Below are 6,000 nucleotides of genomic sequence, written 5' to 3'. Positions count from 1 at the left end.
TCAACCAAACTGGCTTTTCCGTGTCTTTATGGACCTGGCTTTGGCACTTGTGTGCAGTCTTCCTTAAACAGGGAGGAGTCATTCCCCACTGACCCATTTCTCTGATTTTACATGGCCTACCGCTATCATTCCCATCTGGTTCCGCTTTGTTACAACAGTTTCATGAGTGGACCTACTGTACTGATGGTACAGTATCATGTTACCCCAGTTAACCTTATACACCTGTGACTATGGAGGTGATTGGAGCACCTAAATTCAAATACTTGGTTATGTTAGCGAATATTTTTGGCAGTATGATGTAATTTAATAATTGGTTTTTACCAAGGATTATTTGAAAATATAAAACTAAAATGTTTTCACATAGTTCTAGTCAGAGGTTTACCTATTATTGGCCTGAATTTTTTTGGGCTTTTTTTTAAGGGAGTGGACTGGCTCCCTTAAAAAGAATCTTTTAATGGCTTTTAATAGTCAACTGTCAATAGGGCAAAGGTCTGAGATACCCCAGAAGCTTCTTTTTGACCTGCTTTATATGTGGCAAACCCAGTTATGAAATGTTTGTTGAACTATTGTCCTGTTGAGAAAACCAGGTAGGTCCAAGTTTCAACCATCTTACATAGTTGTCACACTGAGATGAAAGGAAATCGGTCCGGAGCCCCAGATTAAAGACAGTGATATTGACATTTGATAATGACTTCTAGTAAATTCTGAGCAATACTGCTGTGGAAAAATGTAGTCAACGTTTCATTCATTTTCTGTTTTAACCTGTGTTGTTGGCATTGGAGACCTAACAAAAGCTGCAAAACAACTGAATTACAAAGATCACACCACAGGGTAGTAATGTACATTAAAACATACCCAGAAACACTTACAGAAAGCCTAGTTTTCACCGTGGCATTTAATTCATTCAGGTATAAGATTTACACAAGAAGATCAGACTGAACATTGTTCAAGGTGTCAGGTGATGAAAACCCGAAAGGAAAGGTCATAGAAGCAATTTTTTTAAAGTGTCAGTATAGCATTTTTATCAGGTTTAGTGCAGGTCTTCGACTGGTTCACTGCGAAGCGTAATCAGTGTCACAGTCGTGTCAAGTTAAAGGTTCTCTTAAATGTTCAAAATATTATCATGGGCTCCAGAGTGGAGGTACAAGCGATGATGAAAAACAAAAATAAATAAATAGCCTGAACGATTGTCAAAGACATATTTGAAGCTTTGCCTACTGAGATTGAACTAACAAATGGAAAAGCAGAGCATGAGAGACATTCACATAGCTTGATGTCTGAACCTTCATGCAGAACAGTTTACTGTACTCAATTTAGTGTTTGGGGGTCATCTGTGGCCTCTAGACCCTATCAAATTATATGATGTTGCATCAGTTTTCTTTAGGCCAGTCAGTGGGTCCTTTGTACCTCTTCTTTTTTCCATTCAGCCATGAAACTTTGCAGGAGTTTCTTACTAATAGATTAGCTTCACATAGGAGTTGTTGAATGGTTCTCACAGTTAACTGTAATCCTTTATTAGATCACATTGGAGCTGATTACTGGCTATCTTAGCTAGTATGGTTATTTTGAGATGCGTTTAAATTATAGTTTTTCAATTGATTCCTCGTCTTTCTGGTTTGAGTTTCCATTTTAAATAAATCAGATCATTTTTTGCTCTTCTTTGGATGTTCCACTCTGCTTTATTAGGCAGTAGTGGCCTTTATTTTTCTCCATTTTCGAAAAGTGAAAGGGGGTGGAGAGAGGGGGAAGACATGCGGCAAACGTCAATGGGCCGACACTGGGACTTGCGACAGCCACCTCGAGGACCAAACCAAGGCCTCCATACATGGTAGCACCCACCACTCAGCTGTTTGATGAAAAAAATACATACACATTTGTTGCTATCATCCCTTAAATAAAAGCCAACTGTCCAAACCTGTTTTTTTTACACAGAATGAATGACCTCATTGATTGAACTCCACACTACCTACTTTTTCAGCAATTAATGAATTCAGCAGCATGCATTTCATGACTGTTGGGACACATCTGGTAACTTTGGTCATGTAGAAATACAATTTCTAATAAATAAATTGATTTATGAGGTAAATGATACTGGACTGCAATTATTTTGAACTCTATTGTGTTTTTATTGCAGGACTAAACACTTTTATTTTAGTGTTAAATCATGTTTAGTGCCTCCCACCAATTTAAAGTAATTGAACCAAAATAACATTTTGTTCAACACTAAATTATTCCAAATAGTAGCTGTAATGATTTTGCACAGGGGTTAAACAAGCTTTCATGGGGTATAGGAAACTCTGCAGTGCAAGCTTTTCCTGAACATGACCTCCCTTCTACATCTTAAACTTGAATGAGGCCTTTAATAAACATGAACCATATGCCCCTTTCCGCTGTAATTTATATGATGTAGTTTCAATCAAAGGCATACGACCTAAAGATATACTTCTCACCCTGTATGTCGTCATTACTATGCAGGAACTGTATGCTCTAAAAGATGTGAAAGGTCGTGCATATGGATTTTCATTACAGGTCTCTGTTGATGAATAGTCAGACTTTATAAACAACCTACAGCTAAATCAAACTGAACTGAACTATTTTCAAGAAGTTTGCCTTTTATTCAACAGTCCAGTTTATAGATAAGTTAAGTGGAGATGGCATGATTAAATTAATGAGTTGTGGGAAAAAGAAACAAGTGTAAAGACCATCTAGAACCCTATTTTATTATGAGCAACTTTCTATATTTTTGCTGTCTAATTTAACTAAATGCCCTGCTGAACATTACAGAGTGTTATTTTCCTCTTAATACTGCATGTTTCCTGGAAAAAGAAAGCAAAGGAGGTTATTTACGTTTCTATGAAAAGCTCCCATTAAAGCCTAGCATTAAAGCCACATTTAGGTAGACATGATTTAGGTGTACAGTTTCCAGAAGGCTCATTCACAAAACAACCACCTTTCTCTTGTTGCCGAGATAAATTCTATTATTAGATGTCTAATGGGAGATACAGTACCATGCAAAACTAGTTATACCTAAACTTTTTCGCATTTTGTCACTTTATGACCACAAACGTCACTGTATTTTATTTGGTTTTCATGTGACAGACCATACCAACTTTATTTATAAAGCACTTTAAAACAACCATCACAGTGCAAACTATAAACATACATTAAAAGAAAAGCCATATTGGATATAGCATAAGAGAGATAAAAGATTGAATACAATAAAACAAATTAAAACAAACAATGTCAAACTAAAAAGTAATGCATAATTGTGAAGTGGGAGGAAGACGATACATGGTTTTCAATTGTCTTAACAAATAATCTTAACAGTATGATGTGGATTTGTCTTCAGCCCCCTTTACGTTGTTATCCCTAAAAGGATTCTAACAGCTTTTTGCTAGAAGCCACCTAATTAGTGAATACATCCCATTTGTTTGTAACCTCAGTGTAAATGCAGCTGTTATTTGAAGGCCTCGGAGTTTTGTTTGAGAACAAACAGCATCATAGACTGAGGAACACAACAGACAGGTCAGGGAGAAAGTTGTGGAGAAGTTTAAAGCTAGGTTAGATTATAAAACAAAGCCCTTCATTTTTGAACTTCTCATGTAGATCCGTTCATGGTATCATCTAAAAATGGAGATTAGGGCACAGCTGCAGAGCTGGCAAAATGTAAAATGTCTTCCCTCTGAAGACTTATTAAAGTCACTCAAAAACCATGTTAGTTTTGTGGCACAAAGCTAACACTGCAAATCACTCTAAACAGACAATGCCCACCATATAACATGGTACTGGCAGAATCAGGCTGAGGAGATGCTCCTATTCAGTGGTGACAGGGAAGCTGGTCAGTCTTGATGGAATGATGGATGGAACTTAATTAAAGGCAATCCTAAAAATAGGCAGCAAAACACTATGCTAAAAAAAGTTTTAGTCTGTGAGGCAGACTAAAACTACTTTTAAGGTTAGGCTTAAAACTTTCCTTTGTGATAAAGCTTATAGTTAGAGTGGCTTAGGTTATCCTGAGCCATCTCTGTAGTTATGCTGCTAAAGGCGTAGGCTGCTGGAGGACATAACGACCACTTTCACCCTCTTTGCTACATTCTCACACTACTCTCCAATTTTGTATTTTTTGCTGTTATTTCAGCTTTTAACTTTATGTTCTCCCTCTTTTCTCTTCCTAGAAGCTATATCTGGCCTGACTTACCTGTGACACCTTTCTGGAGGGGGGCATCGTCCAAGCTTCTGCTGGCAACAACTTAATGCTCACCCTCTACCGATGATCCACATAGCCCTGTCTTTTAGTGTTTAACCATTTCTCTCTCCTAGACATGGCTACTGACTGAGCTTTTACTGTAACTAACTCTATGTCCTCTCTTTCAGACTCTAACCTTGAAAACTGGCTCAGAGTTTATATGTTCTTTCTTTCTAGGTGAAACGACTAAAGGAGCTACATCCATTAACATTTACTTTTCCTTCCCATAGAAAGTACTCCTAGATCACTGCTTCTGTGTTCTTTTTGTGTCTCTGCTCTGTTCTCTCAAACACCCAGTCGGTCGTGGCAGATGGCCGCTCACACTGAGCCTGGTTCTGCTGGAGGTTTCTTCCTGTTAAAAGGGAGTTTTTCCTCTCCACTGTCGCTACATGCATGCTCAGTATGAGGGATTGCTGCAAAGTCAACGCCAGTGACTGTCCACTGTCTCTACATGCTCATCCAGGAGGAGGGAATGCTGCAAATCTCTGACTTGATGCAATCTGCTGGGTTTCTTTAAGATAGAAAAACGTTTTATCCAATTTGAATAAATAACTGAATCTGACTGCACTGTTCAATGATTAGGATTAATTGGAATGTATGTACCTGACTTTGTGTTGTGAATTGGTGCTATATAAATAAACTGAATTGAATTGAATTGAATTGAGATAGAGTCAGAGCTACAATAGGATGCTCTAGATCAAAGCATATACATTTTTTAGATTGGCCCAGCAGAAAAGCCAGACCTAAATCAAATTGAGAATCTGTGGCAAGACTTGAAATTTGTGGTTTGCCTTCTGATCGAACTGAGCTTGAGCAATGTTGCAAAGAGGATTGAGCAAAAACTTGAGTCTCCAGGTGTGCAAAGCTGATAGAAACATGCCTCAAAAGAGTTGCAACAAAAGGTGTTTGTGCAAAGTATTGAATTAAAGGGCCTGAACACAAATTGCAATACCTTTCAGATTTTTATTTGTAACAGAAAATTTGAAAATAATCTCTTCTTTCTACCCCTCTCATAATTATACACTACTCTGTGTTGGCTGTACTCATGAAATCTGCATAAAATAAAATGTATTGAAGTTTGTGGTTGTAACATGACAAAATCTAAAAAAAAGTTCATTTATGAAATATTTAAAATGTTACATTTTGTCAAATGTTTAATGGTAATGCGTTCTAATTCCATTAATAATCATATATCTCCTATGAAAAGCAAGCAAGCAAATTTAATGTAGCTCGTGATAGCACTTGAGTGAAAGTAGTCGCATGTGAATGTAACTAATCAGTATTTAATTATACAAAAAATTTATGTATTCATGAAACCTCAAAACCTCATTTACAGACGGAGCCAGAGTTACTGACGCACATCCAAAGTTCATTTGCTGATATATTTTCCAGTCTTCCTTCCTGTCTGTTAGACTGGGGTTTGATGGGCAGCCGCTCTGTTCTCTTGTTGGAGATCCTTTATTTTTCGGCCGGACTTTCTTTCTTTTCAATTCTTGTTTTTTTTTTTCATCATGCTTCCAGTGACAAGGCGTATCAGCTTGAAGGACGGCTGAGCCAGGATTTATTTTGTCATTTAAGGTAAACATATCTGTGGCAGTTTCCCAGCATCTTGCTGCTAAACCAGCCCAAAGGATATATACGATAAACACCAATGAAGTTAATATGTCATGATTAAAGAATCACTGAATCTTTTTTTAAGGCATTTCTGAACCTTTCTTCAGTAATGTACTACAGCCGGAATATTTATAAACTGC

The sequence above is a fragment of the Girardinichthys multiradiatus genome, chromosome 3 (genome assembly GCF_021462225.1).
Source record: "Girardinichthys multiradiatus isolate DD_20200921_A chromosome 3, DD_fGirMul_XY1, whole genome shotgun sequence".
In the NCBI taxonomy this organism is placed as follows: Eukaryota; Metazoa; Chordata; class Actinopteri; order Cyprinodontiformes; family Goodeidae; genus Girardinichthys; species Girardinichthys multiradiatus.
The sequence above is the reverse complement of the archived record's forward strand: the minus strand, read 5'-3'. Positions refer to the sequence as shown.